Source organism: Lepisma saccharinum, chromosome 15 (genome assembly GCF_977018435.1).
Source record: "Lepisma saccharinum chromosome 15, izLepSacc3.1, whole genome shotgun sequence".
NCBI lineage: Eukaryota > Metazoa > Arthropoda > Insecta > Zygentoma > Lepismatidae > Lepisma > Lepisma saccharinum.
The window spans coordinates 44,528,160-44,552,405 of NC_139243.1; the positions used below are offsets into that span (position 1 = coordinate 44,528,160).

Genomic DNA, 24,246 nt, shown 5'->3' on the forward strand with positions numbered 1-24,246 from the left:
ATTTACGTCTGTATTACACACAATAAAACAAAAATGTCATATGTGATCTGTATTATAATAAAACAATGAGCCGCAGTATAATTATAAACTAATCTAGTTGGTTGAAGTTACCAACGAACAAACAGTTCAAGTTCAAATAAAGAATAAATAAACTTAACAATGACATACATCTCAGCGATTTGATGAATGTAAGTGCCAAAATAAAAGTAGAAGCCTTTTTTTAACATCTCATACAAGTAATAATAATATGGACAAAAAAAACACGAAAAAAAATCCCTGGTGGGCATCCTATGGAAAATTACCTTAACGCCTCAGCCACAGTAGTAATTTCCACTCATGTAGAGTACATTCATGTTCAAAAAATAAATAATATTTGCTCTCTCTATTTTTTGTGAATTTTTTAAATCTTCCCGTTTGACTGCCTCACCCTATAAATAAAATGTTCGCATTTCAAATTGATTTCATTGAAAACTTACATGTACAAAAGGGGTTCGAAATACACCATTACATAGTTTCGGGAGCTGAATCGACTTTTGTAAGTTGTGTCAAGAACTTTGGGGTTAATCTTGCGAGTTTGTTGCTGTTAGAACTTTCGTTCTTACCTTTCAATTTATGGTATGGCTTTTCGTTCAACATTTGACACAAAGAGGTCACGGGGTGTCTTTTTTAAAGTAGACTATGGCTTTTATTATATGTATAATACTTTTTTTTAAAAAATTTAGTACAGTGAATTTCAAGAACATGCGTTTTATTACACTATCTTTCGTAGTTATCAGTTTTGGCTACGGGCAAACCTCCCGTTGGAGAGTGGATAGCACCGCACTATACGACGCTACTGACTTCAGGATCGATTCCGGGCCTGAGCATGGGTGTTCATTGTGAGTGTCCCTTCATCAATGTCACCTATATTCATCGTCGCGATTAGGCAAAGTGGCAGAAAAGCTAAGCTAAGTAACACAAATGAAATCAAATCTAGTTTTGATTACGGACCTGATTTTCTATGCATGTTGGCAAAACTGAAAGTAATACGTGCTGCGTGCATGTTTCACGATACAGGAGAAATGCATTTCCTTCTTTCAATCGATGCATTTAGTCCTCTGTATATGAGATACTGTTCCCATAGTACATTGTTCGCCAACAACTGTTCGTGTACGCCATATCGCGACATGAAACGAAAACACAGCCTCTTTAACATGCATAAAATATTCACGCCGCAATTCCGAACGCTGCCAATGCAACTCGGGTGCCCAGGACATCATAATTTCCAACTCGGGTCAGGTAGGCAAATACACCGGGAGCGAGTAATTCCCGTACCATGCGGCCGACCTGGGAGGCGTGACGTCGAGTGACGTCAATAGAATTCTGCCACGTACAGAATCAATGCAATTCGCGTAGCCATGACAACGCTCTCGTCAAACGGAGTAACAATCTCGTGGAGAAACGGGTTCGTTTCCATGGCGACGACACGGGAGGAGGAAAGGTAGCAAAGAGCACTTCATGAAAATGGAATCCCGCAGCACGGCTCTTCCGTAGAATAACAAGTTTTATGCCTTCGCCCTTGATAAAGAAAGTACCCCCGTGCATGCAACAACGGACAACTTTTATGTTGCGTAATATTTATGTTCCCACATGCCATAGCCTGTATATATAATTACTTGGCAGGAAAAAAAAGAAAGAAAGGCTTACCCAGGTCAAAGTGTCACCCCAAAAATATACCAGTGACGAGTACAGGGTTCCCACGTGAACTCTTAAGTATATTTTTCCTGAGTTTTCCAGAATCATCATTTTCCCTCCAGAGTGCAACACTACTTTTAATTTATTTTACATCGGACTCCTTCATTTCCGCTTCATAAATACACCATTATTAATATTATTTGAGATCTGATAAATTAATTGGTACACTATGGGTATCGACGTATCAGTAACGTTACTGATAATTTTGCCAATCTGATATACAAGGGCTGGGGTATAAGTCATGGCAAGTATATTTCTTCTCAAAGTTAAACGGTGGTGTCACAATATGATTATATATCTTAGAGAAAATGGCACCCGAGGACGCGTCAGAGCACTGTAATGAACGGTTATTGTACAGAGGGCAGTGGCAATTCTTTGTTAGAGTCAACCACCTTTCCACGGCGTAAACATCGCTCGTGTATCAAAATAGCCGTTCTTCGGGAGAGAAATGCTACAGGGAGCTGGTGGAAACTGTGGGGAATAGTGTCGTACTTTCGTGTGCCTTTCTTTTGTTCTTGTAATGCTAATGCATGCTTTCTGACTTGTAAACACATGTGGCACGATGCTATAAGGATGTTTTGCTCACTTCCCTATCCTACTCCTGGTATATTTGTTCATATATTCCACAGTATTCCACTGCTCCCTTCCATTTGTAGATTTCGGATTTTTCCCGCTTTCACGCGAAAAAACAATAGTTTTTATAACTTATGCCCCAACCCAGGTATTATAAGTAGCCTGTAATTTAATACATTATTCTTCCAGTTATTCTTTAAATAAAAACATACAGTTCATATGGCATGTTTTTTTAAGTAAATGTCTAAGTATGTAATTCTTTATCAAAGGCAAAAACAAAATTAATTCAAGAAAATATGGCATCTCTGTACATATAATTAAGAACTAACGTTACAGGTTTTTGTGAGAGTTAAACAGCTTGTCAAACGTTATTACATGAACAAATTAACATTTCAAACCCGTCATATACAAAACAAATATTTTCACGCTTTCAGAACCACAAGTTCACAAACAAACACAATAGTAATTCACCTGTAATGCAAAATAAACATATATCTAAAGCCTGTATCTTCAAAGCAACTTACTGAAGTTACTGAAGTTATTATTTGTGTCTATTAGTTGTAATTGTAATTATCAACAGGCAGAAGAATATTTTAGTCCTTCAGATGTACTTTACAGGGACTCATTCACCATTTAGATGATTTTTCCACAGATTTCCTTGAGAATTCTGTTTGTTCAAAGAAACAAAAAATGTAGAGTTCAAACGATACTGGGGGGGCTAAACCTTCGAAATATCAAAGCCGGAGTATTTAGCTTCGCTTTTCTGTTACTTTTGGCTAATCGCGAAGATGAGGATGAGTGATATGTTGAAATTTATGAAAACATGAACGTTACTAACATGAACACTTGTTTCTTGAGGACTAGAACCTCCTTCCCCATATCAAAAGCTGAGGCTGTAAAGGGACACTCAGCACATAGGCTATATGGGCAAATCAGGGGACAACACAAAACCCTACAGCGTATTATGTTGGCCATAAGAACAGGTGCCAGAGCCTCGTTGGCCTGCAAGACAACAGTTACTGGGGTGTACTTTTGGGAACCTTAACAGGTCACCCCTTACGCCACAGAATACTATGTAGTCTACGCGTGGTGTTTTCATATAAATGTCACAAATACAACATTCTTGCAACGATAACATTAACAAATATATATTGTGCGGCCAAGACTGAGGTAAGGAAAGCTAAGGTAAATTTATCCGTGACATGAAGGCACATTTTAGGGGATGTGGGGGTAGGGCCCCAAACATTCTCGATCTCGTGCCATTTTCGAAGTGATGTGATCAGCACCACGTTCCGACCACCGTTATTCTCCAGGGTTGCCGCCAGGTACACATTGGCTTGAGGCTGGGTAAGCCCCAGAGCCACTTACGGCATTCTACAGGATGAGGCACACGTCAGATTACATAGGTGAATATCCGCCACGGTCGCCAGACTTGACACCCCTGGATTTTAACTTGTGCAAACAGCTGAGGAGAAATATGTTTACGAAAACGTAAAGGTCACCTTGCGGGCTAAGAAAATAAAAGCCTGGACCGCCTCAAAGAAAGGATCATAGGCAATCAATCCCACCACATTGGCAGACGTCTTACGCAAACGAGTGCGACAAATTGAAGCACGCAATCAAGCAGACAGTGCGCACTTTGAACGATAGCACTCACCCAATTGTTTTCGTAAGTAACCTGACTTTTGCCACATCCTGCAAAAAGCACAAGTTGAAAATGTATATTTTAACTGAGTTACTCCCGGCGTGAAATTACAACCACGCAAAGAATGCGGAGCCTACATAAATATCTTGAAAGTTAAGCCGGTGCTGGATGTTTCCAAACGAGAGAAAACGAGCAAGCAGATATCAATTTACTTCCAATTCAGCTCCGTCTCGCTCCCGCCGGTCAAGTTTCCTATCAAGCGTGGTAACAAGGTAATATGATTTCAGCCTCTGAAGGACGGGCGATTCCATCTCATGCCCCAAGCAGCGTAATTACATCACTCCAGCTGCAACTCTCCTGCAGGCCACTCACGAACCAGGCAGCCGAGAAAAGGTGGAGGCGGAGGCTGGTGCTCAAAGAGAAAAGGGTGAAAGCTCCTTTGCATCTACGGCAACCTACCTGCCTTTTCAGTTTCCGACATTGACTGTGCATTTGAAATTTTAGATTGGAACATCAATACATGTGACAGGGTGTGTACAATTTCGCAGAAAAAATCCAGGTTTTCCAGATGATGAACCAACCTCCCCGATGGTGTAGTGGTAATGTCGTCGCCTTGTAATCAAGGGGTGCTGGGATCGATATCCGCAGGGGCGTGCCCAAGGGGGGGTTAGAGGGGCTTATAACTCCCATTTGACCCAGCATTCTTTCTTTTAAAAAAGAATGTCAAGGGCACGAAAAGATTGGGAAAAGAGGGCGGACTACTAAAAAAAAAGTATAATTATTTCCCCTTACACAATCCTAGGCACTGGATACCCGGTGGAGTCACATTGCTCAGTGGTTCGGATCCAAAATTAAAACTGTAGGTCCAGTCCCAATTAGTCTTTCCGTGCATAAAGTGGACTTAAAAACATTCAATCAATAAAACAAGAACCAAAATCTCCCAGACCAAAGCCGTTAGGGCAATTCATATCTTTTAAACACGTGTGTAAAAAGGTCACTACGTTTTAGCTAACACCACGTTTAGCATCCCGCTTAAGCAAGTTTTTAGAATATTCACTTCGCACGTAAAAATGATAACGGCAGGATTGACTTATGCTTAACAAAGAATTCCTTTTTACAAAAAAACTTCGCGATTATAGCATAAATACGTAATAATTATACAATTTAGAAATAAAATGTGTAAATTCCATCAAACCACCCAAAAATTGCAAGAACAAAGTAGGAAATTCCAATAGAAACTTACTGTAGTCAATTTCTACATGAAAATAGTTCAAAACATGACCTTTTCCTAGAGTATTTAATACATAGTTTCTACTGTAACTACCGGTAATACAAACTATATTATTGGCGTAGTGATGGCAATCATCGCTTGAAAAACCAAGTCGTCCCGGGTTCAATAGCCGGTCGGGGCACAAAATGGATCGGATCCCGCTTTAAAACTGTAGGTCCACTCCCGATTGGCCTTTCTGTCCATAAGGTGGACTTAAAATTAAAACCCGAACATAATATATAAAATTGAAAGAGAGTTCGTTTGAAACAAATTTAAAATTTATTTCTTGTCCTTTTTTTTATTATTGTTCGTTCAATAACTTACTTTTAGTGCACTGCCACAAAAATATTGATTTGCCAGAAAAAGTGTAAATTTCCCCGACTTTTCCAGGATTTCCAAAGTGGTAAACAGCCTTATATGAGACTCATTTAACAAACGAACTTCGAAAGTAACAAAAATCTCTACGTGTTTATGTACTATAGGCAGTGATAGGAAGAAAGTAAAATTCTTTCTATTGTACTGGATCTCAGTTATAGATGTACGGATGCACAGTCTGCCAGTCCCTATGCCTACTGCAGTTGCACATCACAGCAATATTACGTCAGGTTACCTATGCAGTAGACTCTATCCCAACTGTGCCATACAACTATTTTCCTTCAAGATTAAATATCAGAAATCGTATGTATCAACATTACTAAGGATCTCATCTGTAGACGACCCACATACACACCAGTTAAAATTCCGAAACTACTTTCACAGGTAAGTTTGATGACTACGGAAGAGATGAAATTCACAATATTCCAAATTTTCCGGATCCAATGTGTAAGGTGTCCCGACACTACAGAACGAATATTTGGTTCTTGCTACTGGTGAAAATAAAAGCCGACTCCTGGTATTCAGCACACTTCCAAAATGTTTTCAATTCCCTCATTTATCATATCTTACCATCTTACATCAATACGTGTGACTGCGCGCGCGCGTAGTTGTACTTGAAGCAGAAATCGAACTCTAGACAAGGGCTTATGGATCTACCGATTTGGTTGGAAACATGATGCCAACGGTTTAAGTTATATCCCCATGTTTAGTGGGTTGCATAACTATTGCTCTCCATCCCACGTGGTTTTGAGGAATGATGTTAGAACCTCTGGTGCATAGGTTGCCAGCAGCTTGTTTGGAGTTTTGTTTCAATACTTGAATCTCAAAGGAATAAATTATGGACGATTTGCCAGGTAATGCATATGCACTCCACTCTACAGTATTGAAAAAAACGTTTTAATTGGAATTTAAAACTTCGACAATAATGCATACCATCATTGGGAACATTACAAACAAGTTCATTCAGTTCATTCCAGTATAGCAAATTACGGCAGAAGATGCATATAATCATAAGGAAAATTATGTAATGAGAAAAGATTGCCATGCACTTGCTTAACTAAGATAGCGAAGAAAAAATATGTCATTTCCTTATTACGTAAATTCGGGCATTGGGCAGTTTTTCCGATATTACCGGTCTGCTGACATCTCAAATATAAATCATCCCACTTAAAAAAAATATGTTATTTGGGTACAACCTCCTTTCCCTAATTTTCTAGAATTGACATTTCGCTAATTTTTAATGCATGCAAATGGTGGATACATAAGCAAACATATATTGCGAGACATGTGAAATCAAAACATACAAGATAGAGAGGAGAGATTTTCTACCGGTATCAGATTCGGCATTCGGTGACAAAAATCCCACATAAAACTGTGCCTTTCTTACCCTCTATGCATAAACAGTACGTACTTTAGTACAATCCATTTATATTTCCCATCAATAATACATCACATTCTAAGGATGCATAAGCTACACCTTTTGGTCATCATCTCTATGGAATCGTATACTAGTATTCAATGTTGATTTACGTGCCTAGATTTATCGTAACAAAAGAATGCTAATAATTGATTGATTTGCTTTATTTTACTTCGCTTCTTGTGCCACTTTTAGCTAATTTACAAAGATGGGGATGAGTGATGATATGATGAAATAAATGAATGTACACTCACAAACATCCATGCCCAGGCCAGGATTCGAACCCGGGACCGTGGTAGCGCGATGTTGTAACCACTCCGCCACGTGAGCCGGTAAGCATGCTAATAAAAAAGCGTCTTTAATATTTTACATTGAACTAATCTACTCGGCATTACATTACCGGAAGACATGGCCGGAATCCTCTGAACCCCCTAAGAAGTACTTTGGGGATAAACCTAAAAGCATTCTGTTGTAAATTCAATCTTATTTCCCACAAGCAAATCGGAGCATTGCTTTAAGTAGGCTCTGAACATTTCATATTTGCATCACCAGGAATCGAACTCAAGACGACTTTATTACAAGACGATCGCCATACAACTAGGTAATGCTTTCGATGTGTGTGACGTTAAAATAAAGAATAACTATAGTAAAACGGATCAATTGTACCGAAAATATGTTTACAAAGAATACACTACAATTATATTTCTTGTGTATTACATTCATGGTTTCCATGAAAGATTTGTGATCAAACTGTACTTCAGATTCGAAATATAATTTAGTTTAATAGAATACATTCCATGTAATAAATTGTACCTCTCTTTTTAATTTAAGTTAAAGTTTTAAGAGCTCAATGGTTCCGGTAAAGCATGTCCCGATTACCATGCGAGCAAAAACTAATTTTGAAACAAGTTTTTTCTATTGCGATTAATAGACCCCCATTCCCAGTTTTAATACAATCGAATGGTATCTAACAGCTTTACTATACATTGGGGGCCACAGTTTAATAATTTTCCACTAACTTTAAATGTGACGATATTTAGTTTCCACTTTGGAACACCGGTGTACTAACGACCGTTTAAAATACGATCCGAATTACGAAATGACTAATGTTGAAAGATAATGCAATATGTTACAGATACATAATATAAATACAGTAGCCTTTCATTAAGCATGCACAGTGCGATACAACGTCAGGGCAGGGGTTCCGGGTTCGAATTCCGACCTGGCCAAGGGTGTTGTTTCAGTGTCCCTTCATAAATGTCATCTTCGTCGTCGCCATTAGTCAAAAGTGGTAGAAAAGCGACGCTAAGTAACAAACATCAATCAAATCAAACATTACATTACCCTGTGAATTCAGCCACAATATAAGAAAACACTAACTTTGGGTTAGTTAAATGGAGCATTTGTTTTTTCATTTGCAAGACATTTGAAGGAAACCTAATGTAAAAATTTATATAATGCACAAGTTCTCACAACCAAATATCTGAAGCATAATACACACACATTTAAAGTAAAGAACTGAGAACTGCTACTCTATATAAACTTATAAGTTTGGATTTAGAAGCTTTTATATATTCATTATATCATATCATTATATCATATATTCATTATATCAGCTCTGAATGCAATCTTTTGTATTTTTAGAAAGAAACTTCATGAATCAAAAGATAATTTCTGTGATTTAGCAATTTTCAAAGCAGAACGGAATATGAAGGCAGAGTTTTAATTCGGGAAATATTAGTTTACGTTTGTCCAATATGCATTTTACCTTGTAGCTGAAATACCCTGAGGTACTGGGTTTCGCGACTAATCTTTGACTCTTACTGCTCCTACTGTTTATCGGACTACATACAGCTGCCGACCAACTTTGAATAAATTAATTTCACGTCAATTTGCATCCTGTAGATTTTGTCAATAATAAAATGTAATCATGAAAATTCACTTATAAAGACTGAGTACTCCAGTAGTACTTCGGAATATTCACATAATTATGGTCATTCACATGGAAAATTTTCTAGTCACCCATGTTGGAAAATACAAAGAGAATTCAGGCACACACGAACTGTCAATGGGGGGAAAAAATCAATCATACCATCAACACAGACATGTATAGGAAAATGCAATTGAAGTGTCTGTAACTTACAACACACCGTGGAAGCAGGAACAAGCACCCGAGTAGTTTTACGCACGGCGCACTCCTATCCCTCCAATTATGCGATATAAACAGCGGTTGAAGTACTCGACACTAACAACTATCAAACCTTGCCGCTGGAGTCGACGCACGTCAAAGGTGCGCAGGATTCACGACGCGCACCTTTCAATCCCAATGGGGGAAGAATCACGACTAATTAAATATCAGAGAGAGCACTTCAGGTAAATCGAACCACTTAAGAGCCAGGAAAAGTTCCTTGAAAGTTTTTTAAGCACAAGGAACGAAGCACGTAAGAGCATAATTTATAATAATAAATCAGAATTCAAAAACTATTAGATCTTAAATCAAGGAGTACGAAACTGGAAAATTGCAGGTCTCACCCAATCTCTAAGAAAATTGTAGGTGTGTACAACAATCTTCCGTTCGCCATAACGCCGATGCAGAAACAAAAATATACAACGACCGAGCATAATATCGTAATCGTAACGCACTGCAATGACATTAAAAAGTCAATATTACCTTGTGTGACCTACACGAATATATCCGGTGACATCTACGGACACTTCACAATTAATCGATACTCAAGAGAAACACATGCATGCACACCTATCACACTGACCAACACTAACACAGCAAGCTATTGCTCTCTGGCATCACTCTACTAAACAGTCGCGCACTTCTCGTCAAGCGTCGCGTAACTCGAACTGTTTTGAGGGTGGAGAGCAATTCTACGGCGAAGATTGACGTGTTCCCGGGCCTACCTGCTGCGCTCGCTAGATGACTGAGGCTGGGCTGCACCGCTCCGGGCTTGACCGGGCCGGGCCGGGACATGGGACCACAACTTGTGGCCGGAATGTCGCTAAAAATACGGACAGCAGGCGATTGTTCTGGGCAGGCAGGGTGTGGGGTAAGGAGAGGACAGGACAACTGCTTGGACCCGGGCCTACTGCCTGGACCTGCAATCAGAGTGCTGGCACGGTTCACCCAATCCCGACGGTTGGTTGGCGTCTAGCCTCGCACTGGGCGCCACCACGTGGTTGTGTAACCATCTTAGCAACCCCATCACATCTTTTTTACCCTTGTCCCCCAAGCATTCTAAAACGTAGAGCGGCACGTGTGCTTTCTCGTCTAACCTGACCTTCTCTTGCACACGGCAAAAAAGCTCGCCGAATCTTGTTCCCGAAAGGAAGCCGCAGCTGCCGTAATAAAGGATGACGTGAGAGAACTAATCCGTTAAATGCAGAGCATATTAATATTGCGGACAAAATAATTATGGGACTTTCCATGAACAAATACCGCCGATTTCAACGCCATGGAGATGAAGAAAGAGGGATATCCCCTGTATGTATTATTCTAAACACGTCGGTTATTTAGAAATTTGTCATATTACAATGGTGGAAGCCAATGTTATTATTCAGGGGAGATGACTTGTGAAATTGGTTGGTATGGTCGACATTCAACAGAAACATCTCTCATTAAAAAAAGAACAGGTGAGTGCTTTGCATCAATGGTGTGTATTTTAGCAAGAGTATGAAGCTTGTTGCCATCGAAATGACTTCGAAGAGGAACATTATCATTCCATTTGTTGCCGTAAAGTTATTTTATAAACCAAACGTGTGCCATGAATGTACTACAGTGTAACCTGACAAGTAGCGTGTGGGCTGAGACAACCGCTTAAAAAAGAAAAGAAAAATTGAAAAACATTCGTTCTCCTTTCCCGGAAATAGCACACCGATCTCAAATTCAGAGTGGTGATAATGAGACGGTAAAAGTACTCTCACGTAGCTTCTTGATATTTACACTATGATTAGTTCATAAAAACTTAGTGTTCAGAATAATACAGGGTATTCCAGAAGTACATGACGAGTTTCCGTCAATAATATTTCAAAACTCTTCTTTGTAGTAACTTGCGGTTTCGCGTTGCACTCGTCAACTCAAAAATTTTCGGTATAGTCCGCTAGATCTTTGTTGTAGTCGTAGCAATGCGCGAGGGTGTTTATTAAGAGAAAAGGGGAGGGGGGCGCAGCAAATCGAACAATGGGCGACTTCAAAAATGCTCAACGTTGGAGCAAACCAAGGTAGCAAGACCATTCGAGGCACTTGCTACCTGGATGTTGCGAGGAAGCAAATGCTACTACAGCCCGGTCAACAGAGTCGCCTGTTAGTGGCAAGATGACGGATGCATAAAATTGAAAATACACAAAATTCACCAAAGAATATCTAACATAAAAAATAGAAATAAATGGGCATTTACACTACCTCCGAACTTCACAGCCATTACAAACCTTGCTCAGTTAGCTGCGCTCGTGACGTTTCCGATTTTCCCCTCGAAATGGTTCCATTAGAATGTGTTCACAGTAATACGGTCATGAACTATTTTTTAAAAGTGACAAAAGGAAATTAACTTTTAATAATTCTATCACGTAAGAATTTGGACGAATTTGTATAGCAAATTGAAATATACTTTTGGGAATATAAATATTCGAGATAACTTGAGCTGAAGCCGAAGAAGCACCATCTCTATTTCCATGCTGACGTATTACCATAAAATCCCAATACCATTATTCAAACCCCTAGCTTTTCGTCGAATATTGAATCAAGGGGTGGCTGGCTGGCTTATGAAATTTCTGAAAGGGCATCGCCAGCGTTCGATAGTCCACATGGGCTGTATTCAAACTGGAGATATATCATTAAATATTATGAATTGTCAAACGTCACTCAAATTCGACCTTGAACAATAAAATCCATGGGGCAAAATACATGTACCTATATATTCAACAATATATATAAATACATGTAGATGGTTTCGCAATTACGCTTATAAAATCATATGAAGTTCTTAATTGAAATCCCTTCACGAGGAAACATGAAAACCCAATAGTTAACGGCATTAGTACCAGCGTGTACATAAACTAAATCTTCGGATATAAAAAAAATACATTTAACACACATTAATTTTCAGAAAAACATAAAAAATGACTATACTTCTGTTAATTTCTGAATACAATGGGACAAGCGCTCTGCTAAAGGTTTATGGGTCTCCTATGGAAAATATACAGGGTGTCTCAAAAGTAAAGGTGCAAACTGACAGTTGAAGTTACACGATAATAGAAGCAAAAGTCTCAGTAAACATGGGTCCGCAAAACGAGCCGTTTTCGAGATAATTGCGAATGTGTGGATACAAGCCGCCACTGTCTTCATTGTTTGTAAACGTCGTCCTAGTTGGTAAAATGCTAATAATGTGTGCGAATGTGTGGTTAGAAGCCGTCACTGATTGCATTTTGTAAACACCGAGTGCATTACTCTTTGCGCGTTCCGAGGTTTGCTCTTTGTTTACAAAACAGAACATTTCCGATAAGTGGCGTTGCAATCAAACAGGCTGGATACAATCAGTACAGAGAATTGTACATGCTTGTGACCAATTCCGAAATGAACCGGGGGTGTTCGAAAGCACTAAGTACAATTTAATTATTGAACAATAATCAATTAGTGCATCAAATAACATAATAAAAGTATCATTTCACTGAGCAGGAGCCAATCGACGTAAAAGAGTTGTTAATTTTCCCGTTACCTGTATTTGCTCTGAATGAATTCTAGCACTTAAATTATATGCAATACAGTACATTTACAGTGGATTTGAGTTGACCTATCAAGGTTCAAGTTCACCAACAACGGAGCTACATTTCGATATGCAAAGTACCGAGCTAGAAACGTATGCTTCCCTACTCAGTGATGAACTGTTTCTGCCAACTAGACCTCGTTCGCGTATGTAGACTCAATTTTCGGGCTTCGTAAACGTGATAAAAATTCGTGACCCAATTTTCACTTCACACCAAAAAGTGCACGAAAAAAATAAAGAAAGCGAAGTCTAAAATAGCATTGAAACGGCATATTTTGTAAATGTACTCTACATGAAGAAATTATTGCTGTCAAGTGGTGCAACGAAAAACAATCAAAGCTTGCTTAAGTTCGTTTTTATGCTCAGGTAAGCTAATCGGGATTTGACCTAGAGTTTGAAGTGGGATCCAACCAAAATCTCTCCAATGGGGATCAAATCCAGGACATACTGTTTACAAAGAGACTGCGTTACCACTACGCCATCGGAGAGGCCGACGAGAAACTAGACATCGAATACCAGAAATCAATGTCCAGAAGGATGTTCTAGTAAGAAATTGGAAAACTTTTTTTTTCTTTGAATAATAGGCAATCACTCTACTTTCTAGCCTTTATATGGAATGATTAAACAAATGATAAAAGTCTCACGATTTATACTTCTGGAAAACAATCCAAATAACGGTGAATACCAATGTTTGAAATACAACTAAAGTTGTAATGGTAAAAATTGTAGGAATTCTAGGGTGTATTTCCTTGAAATCACTTCACGGGGAAACATGAAAACCTAATAGTTAACGGCATTAGTGCCAGCGTGTACATACTCGTATATAATTTTAATGTATTATAAAACTAAATCTTCGGCGAAATTTAAAAAAACAACTTATATTTAACACAAATTAATTTTCCGAAAAACATAAAAATGACTATTTTTGTTAATTTATGTTAATAAAGGCTAAGCTTCTGGGCAATTAAATGAGACTTTCGTGTCAATATCGAAAACAGTAAGTTCTCCTTCCCAGAACAAGATTTTCGGGAAAAATGAAAATACATAAAATATATTGTCAACATGAAGCTACGTCAGAAAATAATTTACCACAGGTTGTGGAGAAATTTCTTGTTCATTACAACTAGTGTGACTGCATCGGTGCTTCGAGGGTCTCTTTTATTCTTTTTCACTCAGTCTTCACAAGATAAAGGAAGACATTTAAACGAAAAATCCTGTTGGTCGGTCATTTCCCGCAATATACAATACTTCCTCGTAAAGCCAGCGATGCGCAACTGAAAGACCACAATAATATTCATAGCAACTACACTATCAAATAAGGAGGTCTTAAAGGTTCCTCGGCAGAAAAACAAAAACTGACGACATTACCAGTCACGAGTATCTCGTTAGTTGATGGATAGGGTTCTTTTCCGTCGCTTTTCTTCCACTTCTGGCTATGATGAAGATGAGTTATGATGAAATTGATGAAGGGACACTCACAAAGAACGCTCATGACCAGGCCGGGATTCTAACCCGACACCCCTGGCGTCGTAGTGCGCTGTGTAAACCACTCTATTAGAGGATCGGCCAGTGTCTCATTAGCTTTGAATAATTCCAGTTCCCAGAGTGCACTGCAAATGAGAGTGGTTGCATTTGAATAATTACTAACGCTTGCAATAAGCAGTCTTCATTAATTTTTCAAAAGTTTTAAATGTTTCACACCGGCACAGTGAAAGAAAAAGTTACTAAGAGAAATAGGAGAAAAATAGACCCCAATTCGGTTTCTTCCACGAAAAAAATAATAATAACGTACACATGACCATTGATTTAAATGTAACGAAAAGGACACACATTTCATAAGCCGTGATGGATGACTCCTTAAAAGTATGCAAACATAATATTCGACCCAGAATGCACTGCTCGTAGACATTATCACCTTTACCCAAAGTACTAAATACACGATGTTAGCGGCTCTGTCCGGGAAACGGCTCCTACCATTCAGCCCGGGATGCTGATGCTATTGATCTGCGTTGCTGAGATAGACGCAACTTCACCCGCTTCCCCGGCCTTGACCCAACCATCTTTATCATTTCGCAGGTAACGGGGGTTAAAACTTTGAAATCCACCATAAATGTCTAAACAGCACGGAGTGGTTCGGAAGCTGCGCTCAAATCAAACTGAAGCAATGGTGGACAATTTTCCGATACAAATTTGCCCATGAACACAACTCAATCTAGGCATGCTAACAGGGTGGCGCAAAAGTCCCGCACCATAGGCCTATGACGATAAATGTGAAATGTTTTTCTTGCATGTGACTCATGTTGACTACTGAAGAGCGGGTAGAAGTATTTCTGCTATGTGGACGCGAAGGCAACTCCCACAGGGATATCGCAGGCTATCTAAAAGCAAAGGCGTACAGTGTGAAAATCAGGGACAAGCAGCATCTGTGTGAGCGAATTGCTTCCGAGTGCCGTGCTATTTCGTCGGACTTGGTAGCCCACATCGGGTGACCGCCTACAGTTTTACTTTACAATGCTGGCCGAACACACTGAACAAATACTGTAATCCAGCCTAGGGTGTGGGACTTTTGGACCACCCTGTATAATAGCTAATGGCATATTCAATTTGAAAAGAAAAAATTAAAGAATATCTAATTCCATTTACATAACGTTGATACATGCGTGAATTTTACTACTATAACTAGTATCTGACAAGTATTCTCGAGTTTCCTTTAAGTGTCTAATGTGAAGCATTTTAGCAATAAAGCGTTGAATGGGGCGTTAACAATATTAACCCAAGGTGGCCAAAATTATGCGAATATTATGCTATATAACTAATTAAAATACTGCGTAAAATACAGTAAAAGATGATATAATATATATATATATATATATATATATATATATATATATATATATATATATATATATATAATACACACAGAAAAGTGCCCATCATGGCTACACGAAGTTTGGAATGGTGTAATGAATCTCAAGGAGAAACTGGTTTTCGCTCACAGGTTGAAAACGATGCATCCTGGCCTTTGGAAATGTTGAGTAACGAACTAGATATCTTGTAACAAGCTGGGAGTCACATTGTCCTCTGAAAAATGTGTTTCGAATTCCCGCACAAGAACTTCATCCAGGCATAAATTACTCACGTACTTCTGTGGAATGCTATGGGTCTGTATCGTTAGCGTATGTGCAGCCCTAACCATTACGTTTCTTTGAAAAATTCATAATCGCAAAAAAAAAATGAAACCCTGCACCTAGAGATTCGCGGTAATACGTACCAACAATTGGTTGCTGAGGAATACTAAAACCATTGCGAATCTTTCTCTGTCGTGCATAACTGAATAAAATTAAAATATCAAACAAATATTAGAATAGTCACTTCCAAAAAACAATAGACACTTATTTCTTCATCGGCAATTCTAACATTGTCGACTAAATGCTGGAAAAGTCCACCAAAAAGTATCAGTGTCAGACGGTTAACTAAGTAAGGGTAGATATATTTCACTTCATTATTATAAGTAACCAAAGGATGCGCGAATGTATTTCTGCGCTCCGTTGCTGCCATTTTAGGGTACTAAGCTGAAAATACTAACTTTATGCGACGGCCGGGTCTGTACAATGACCTACCAAATAACAGCTACGTGGGAAAAAACAACTTGATCAATCTGTCGGCATTGAGAGAGAGTCTATATCTCGGAAAGAAGTGAATATTAACTTATATTTTTTTATAGTAAGCCCTAGTAAATGGTACCAACCCGACACAAATTATTGTGATTGTCCTGTCTGTCTATAGGAATCAAACCATTGAAGGTCAACAATCAATACATTTTAATTTTGCGACATCTCTGAAACCGTTAGAGTAATAAATATGAAATCTGGTGAAATGAAAAATGTGATTTATCTCCTAGATGAGATATGTATCTTCTCGATCGACCTGTCCGTTTGTCTATTCTAGTCAACAATCGAAACCAATCTATTTTTCAGAAACTGAAGGTGGAAACTTAAAATTCGGTAGACAGGAACATGTAGTGATGATTATAAAGGACTACTATATGCCTGTCTGTTCGTGGAAAAATAATCGAGTCAACAATCGATATATTTTGACGCTTTCATATCTTAGATTCAAATAAAGCTACAAACATGTAATTTGGAGTACTGACAAATATTGATAAAATATCAACGTAATTGACTGATCGAGTTGTGTTTTAAGTCCACTTTATGCACAGTAAGGCTAATCGGAATTGGTCCTACAATTTAAAGTGGGATCCGAACCACTGTGCCTCCATCAACGTAATTCTACAAAATGGTTAAGATTGGTCGGTTCACTTCTCTGTTTGTGTAAACAATCGAACCATTAGATGCTTTCTGATTGTCGGGAAAATACAACGGAAAGCCTGCCAATGGGAGCCAAAAAAAAATTGACAAGAATCAACATTATAGTGAACTGTACTTAAAAAATACAAGTAAATATACCTTGTTGGTACAATGTCGATAAAATAATTACGACTTTTGTCCTGTCGCAAACGTTTGCTCATTCTCATGACAAGCAATGGTTTATATTCATTACGAGGAGAAAATTCTGCTACAGAGTCCTAGATACGCGCATACCCCGTGTTTCTATGGAATTCCCTCTAGGAAGTTACACGTATGAAGAATGAGACTACTGGGTAGTAACAAAACATATACCTCTCAACGAGTAAACATGTATTTCACAGGAATAGCAGAATGAAGTTGTAGAATACCGAAATGTTCAATGCCAAATTACAATCGAATCAATGGCTTTTATAAAGATGATAGATTAGTAACACGTCATTGTGACGTGTTACAAATGGCGTTATTATAATATATTCTCTGATAGTGAATGTAAATAGGATGGCCGAAATAGGATTACCGAAAAAGAAGAGAGAAACAAAATTATCCACATAATCCCCATTGGGATTACATTAAAGTTCCGTGATGAAATGCAAAATATGCAACGTTTTTCATTCTTGTCGTCATTTTATTTTCATATTCACTTATTCACTTTTCATGGAACTAAAAAAAAAGACAACATTAAATATTAATATTAACGTATAAATGAGTGGTGCATTACCATAAATAATGTTTGATCTGGGTGGCCGCTCTACGATCATGATAAAATTCAAGTATAATTCCCGGTTTTCAAGGCGAACTTTCCAAATATTCAAGGGTACAAACTACAAGCAGATATTTTCTCTATTTCGACCTTACGTATTACCGCCTCTCATCACCCACACACACATACACACACAAATATATTAACAATATAAAGGGTCTATGTGATTCCAAAGTATCCAAAAATTCTAATTCAATCAATTAAACGATATACATTTGAAATATTTAATTTAAGGTGCGGAGTTTAAATTTGTCATTTCACACACTCAAGACTCGAAATACATCTACAAACACAAGTCACAAATGTTACAGGATATACTGATCTACGAAAAATTGTTAATTCTATAAGAATTTCAACCCCAAATTTACCTAATCAACTTCAAGATATCTTACCTTGCAATAATCTTCCGTCTGTTATATAGATTGTTCAGCAAAGGACATCAATAAAATAAAAGGATCAAGAGAATTCTGTTCTATTTTCTACGCAGCTGTCTATTCCTTCCTCGATAAAAATAAAAAGCTAAACTGCAAAAAACTTGCCTCAGGGTATTAATAAATATGTATAAATTCAATGGGATTGCACTAAGTTGCAATTTTTCAGGTCTACGGAAAAAAATTCACGTATAATTCCCGGAGCCAATAATTCACGCATAATTCCCGGAATTCTCAAGGAATTCCGGGTGAGTAGCCACCCTGTTGATCAATTTAAGTCAACTAACGTCAGATGCATACGGGTTTGTCGCTCCATCACAAACAATGATTTACTGATTTTATTTTCAATTCAACCAACCTGTATGTGCAATATATATTATTTTTGTTTTCATTTTAAACCATCAAATTTGGCCAGTAAATCTGCGCACATCGAAATAAAGATTTTGTAAAACAAATAAAGAAAAGCAGAATTGCCAATACTTAATGCACTTCACAATAATCGTGTGAAATACGTGGAAGGAAGTGATAAAAAGTGGTCTTTACTTACTGTAAATCAACAGGAAGACTGTTTCAATTTAATGTGTGACACTACACATTTCGGAGAATGCTTTGTAATTTACTATCCTCTTGGAATGATTTATGAGTTCGATCTGTAGCAGGATAAGAAGTAGAAAATAAAACTCAGGATAGAATATCCTCGACTCAAACCGATCTATTCCCGACCAAATTGGAATTGCAATACAAGGGATATATACATCGTAATTTGCAGCGAAATAAGAAGAGTAATATTTTACATGCAATCCTGGAGAGAAAAAAGTAGACCTAGATTTGAAAATTCAGGCGCCATCTATTCTCTCTACCTCTGATTAAATGTAAATTCAATTGTGCCTAATATTGTATCTCATTGCATATTCCGATTATTACAAGAACGACAAAATAATGTTGTCTGGTATCTTGAAATTTCCCCCCGAAAAATATAGATTAAGGGTACACAAAATACTAACCCCCAGCCCAAATCTTTACGACTAGAACTTATGTAAGAGTAAAGAAGGATGTCTCTTTGATGTCGTCTTCGTTGTTAATAGTGCAGGATGTCCAAAAAGTCACACAACCAATGATTTTCAACGTTACGCAACTTTTGTGTGGATAATTTTGAAACAAACAAGAAACTCATGTTCTACATGAACCTTCACTATGAGGAAAAATTTACTAAGGTGTAAAATGGGTTTCATACGAAGTAAAAAAAAAAAAAACATTAATAAAAGACAGATGTGGAGTCGCTTGCTAAAATTTTCTATATGTATCGATGGTCTCCGTTGGTATTTATCTAATTGATAAAATACATTTTTTTTACGCATTTTGTGCACTACAGACGATTTATGGGGGAAATTATGACATTCATAAAAAGTTTTTTTTTTTTTTAATTACGAGGTATACTGGCAACATTGGTTGTGTCAGGACAGTACCAGGTGTGCCCGACATCTGGCTATTTTATTCAATCGATGTCCAGATGAAAGAAAAGATTTGAAATTTATCCTCCAAAGAACTAACCTACCTATCTTTATGTATGTATTAAATGCCATTTTATTAGTACTGAAGATACTGGCCTGTGGTGTTGTCTAGCGGACTTTTAGACATTCTAGAGTGAGGTGAACACATTGTTATGAGGCCACTCAATCAGCAGATATCACTGTTATTAAATGAGTTCTATTAGGAGTGAGCTCAGGGTAAACGCGCGACAGATCGCGTTACATATTTACCTTCTGGATTTGTGCATTATTTAGTCCCTTTGTATACATCGTGCCTGTGTGTTTTTAGACGTGTTAATAGACAATATGAAAAGTTTCTTAGTCATTTTATATTATATCAGCATGTGAAATCTGAAAGCATGTTTAATAGAGACTCATGAATCGGCGAGCTTGGCTAGAAGACACAGACGACGAAGTTGTTACCTTCCGAGTTTGAAGACTCTCGTGACAGATGCCGACGGCAAAGTTGTTATAATAAAAAAAAATGATCAGTGAGGAATTAGCTGACGAGGAGAAGGAGGAGAATGAAGTTTGAGGAGGTGGGCGGGTAAAGTGTCTGGGAAAAGACAAAACTACTAGGAGAGTCAAACAAAAACCCTACAAATTGTACGGCAGACTGTATACGGCTAAAATTTACATGAAGTAGCAACTGTTATTTACAAAACGATCTCAAGGCTGCAACACTAATCAAGTGAGCTTCAAAACGCCATTTTTGTCATTTTAAAGATGGCGCGCCTCTTCTACATACTTGCACAAGTGAAGAGGGGTGGTTTCTTGCCGTCTGCCAGTCTAAAACTTATAGAAATTTCTCGGCAAATGATAATTAAAAATCTCCGTGCATGATTGCCACAACAGCATGTTTAGTAATGGGAGGAGAAAGTTCGACAGTGGGCTCAGTTCGCAGGCATTTGGGTTGAAAGGCCTTGGAAGTGACTGCACGTGGACCCCAAAGACTTATTATTCTCAAGGTATACAGGCACTAACTCAAAGTTGAAAATATATGTAGATCAGCAATAGGTCTCAATAGGTCTGTGCTAAAATGCAGCAAACTTGTGCAACCTACATGCAGAAATCTACTAGAAACGAACAAAAACAAATTAAGATTTTGATTTGACTCTCCCTTGTACGTTGTAGAACGCCCATCAAAGCATCGACGGGGAAAAAGTCGGATTGTAGTTATTCATCCACCTGGAGTCCGAAGTGTAGCAAAAGATGCAAAAATATAATTAAGAAGGGAAATAATACACAGATCACTAGAAATACGAAAAATAAAATTTTAGAAAAATAAACGTTGTGAAGTATGCCTGAAAAACAAGGGTGAGCGCAGCGTGATCGACGACGCGACTCAAGCGAGACAATCCCGGGTAAGTAAATAATGTTCATGCAAATTCCGATGAGTACAAACCTTAGGAAAAACAGATACAAAATTCTGTTCTCGCCCCCATTTATAGGAAACCAAACTTTGTATTCACAGTAGCAAGACCATAAACAGATAACAGCTCTGATATTCAAGCCATTAATCTTCCAGAACATCTTGATCTAAAGAGTTTGAAGACTGTAAAGAAATCTCCTTGTATTTAAGTTGGCAAACCTACCTACCACTTAATAACGTTATCATATTTATTGCATCACAACTTACCTGGGTTTAGAAACTTCTCGCCGCCAGCAGCTGAGAAGGGACACTGATGACTGTCTCGCTTTTACGCCACAGACTGAAATAACTGTTGCGATAGAAAAAGACAATGAAACCGCGTCACCAACTACTAAATCCACCAATAGCACTTTGAGGTCGCGGTACGACGGGATTGCACGTACGCTTATTTTGATAGCGCGAGCCAGCAACAATTTACCTACTGCAACGAGCGAGAAAGAAACAGAAAAATTGGACTGGTAAATAACGTCAACTGGCACGCTTTCGACAGAACGAACACTAACATCGGTTCGGAAATTTGTTTATAACTAGGCCTGGTGTTTCTATTTCGAAAATACACAACTGGTAGGCAGAGTACAAGCAAGTTAATTCTTTCCGCATGTACAATCAAGAACAATTCTGAGTTGTAACGATCACACAACACCAACTGTCAATGTGTTCGTTACAACCGAAAATGTCTGTGGTTGTACTTAATGTATACAAGCGTTTCAGAATGCCGAATCTGATTTCCAAACAAAATTAAATTTCGGGTGTTTCAAGTTGCCGGCCCTGTGTGGATGCGGAGCCTGGGCCATACAATATACGCAGGTCCTATATTTAGTCTGAAGTACAGGTGTCCTACACGATCACAAAATAAACATTATTGAAACTAATAATCAATTAACTGCTGTATTTCGTATTATTACATAAGACAAATAAGGAGAACGTATTGAAAGTTAAAAACCATGGTTGTTAAAGGTCCAGGAACCCATAAATTCTAATGGGTTCTGAAACAGGAAAGGAACCTTCTTTTCTCGCGTAATTTAAATTCGGTCCAAGTCTTATTTTAATACGGAACTTGGACCCTATTAAAATGATCCGAAAAAGGGACCCTGGACCGTATATAAATTGATCCGGAAAAAAGATTCCTGGACCTTATTTAAATTCATACGAAAAAAAAGGTTCCTCGACCGTATTTAAATTGAGCCGGAAAAAGGTTCCTAGACCGAATTGAAAGATCTTTAAACTTAAAAAGGTTATTTACGGTCCAGAATCAATTTACGCTTGCTGATTTTCTCTCCTGGACTGGAAATGAATTATTTAATATTCCTGGGACCAAGAATTAAGGGATGCTAATCCTTTTCACTTCCAGTGTGCCACTGGTTCGACGATAATTATATTCAATTAGGAAACTGGGTGTATTCAATAACAAACTATTATTTTGCCGATCAGTGGCAATTTTTTATTCCATTCATAATTTTCCTATGTTTACTTTCATTAAATTTTGACGCTACAGTGAAATCTTATTTTTTTCAAAAATAATATCTTCTCTTCATGATTTCGTTTTATAATAAAGGAATAGTGCATATTAAGTATTTTTATTGAAATATTTGAAGACTATTTTAATGTAGTACTACTTTGTTTAGAATATCATTTCAGTAATTTTCGATATTTTTAATCACGTCAAAAAGAGTCAGGAGAAATCAGATTAGTTGCTTAATTGGAAGCACCAGCGTCCTATATATAAACTTGTAATATATCATACACAAACATACATTTTTATCTGGCACGGGGACCCATGAAGCGCGGTGCCTCAGGCGAATTTCATCATGATTCACGAAACTTAGCGTATACCCTCTGAAAATGTTGGGACAACAGCATTGACTATTGTGGTCATAACGAGACCTCGGATTTTAGGCTTTTAACCTATTTTTTTCCTTTACAGTTATGTAAGAAATTATAAGTTGTCAAAGTTTCGTAAAAAATACCAACTGATGAAGTTTTATAGTGCCTAGAACCTATTTTAGGTTCATGCGTCTAAATCAAACCTTTTTTTAGGTTTTTATTTATTTTTAAAGGTTTTACAGAATTTTTATGTCACACAGAGGGATTTGCTTTGTTTGATCACGAAAAGATTCAATGATGAACGTGTTTGAAAGGTACTCTGTCGATTTCCCTTCCTCCAAGTCCATGGTGATTTTTCAAAGCTGTAAACAAAGTACAGTCCCTACCAAAAGTTTAAGACCAGCAACTTTTTTCATATAAATTAATCCTGACCTAAAGTTTTTGGTACAAATAAGGAGTGAAATTGTATGGAAGTGATATAGTTTGCGAGGCATATATTGCCAAAAAAATATTGGTATGTCTTGTAATTCTTGAGATACGAAATTGGAAAATCAAATTTCTTAACTGAAAAATCCAGCATTTTGAAGTACAGATGAATGTTTATGCACGTAACCGACGTCGTTATGACAGTATTGAATTTTCTCCAGTATTGTGGAAAATGAACGAAGGTTTTGGCGCAATAAAAAATCCAGAAAAATTTTCTCGTGTTTTATTTTTTTTTCTAAAATTCGCAAAATAAAAAAAAATACATCAAAAACTGACAGGACTTCAGATAACAATATCTTCCTCACCGACTGCGCTGGAGTAAACGAATTTTATCAGTCATTAGTTGAAATGTGTGTCAATAGATGGCGCAGAAAAACATATCTCGAGTAGCAGAATTGTGCAAGTCCAAACCAGTTTTCGTTACGCTTCATAATAAACAGGCTGCTTTGATAATGGGGGGGGGGGATCTGTGCCCGTGGCCGTGAAATGGCAAATAATTGGTATGTACAGATGCAATAGGTCTCAGGGAAATTGCAGTCTCATTGAATGTGAGTAAAACCTGCGTGGCGAACACAATAAACAAATTCAAGCAGCAAGGTACAGTGGTTGACAAACCACACTGCGGCCGCCCC

The 24,246-nt window shown here is 37.8% G+C and overlaps 1 protein-coding gene across 11 annotated transcripts in view; it reads right to left on the reverse strand.

Moving 5' to 3' along the window:
* mub (poly(rC)-binding protein mub) overlaps nucleotides 1-24,246 on the reverse strand; it is a 223,741-nt gene that overhangs the window by 129,319 nt on the left and 70,176 nt on the right. Inside the window, exon 1 of one of the 11 annotated variants that reach the window (XM_083136925.1) lies at nucleotides 21,512-21,576. The exons of 7 other annotated variants lie outside the window; for them this stretch is intronic. The gene's annotated coding sequence lies outside the window, so the exon portion shown is untranslated. 3 more of the 11 variants (XM_083136924.1, XM_083136926.1, XM_083136923.1) reach the window with 3 other exon arrangements.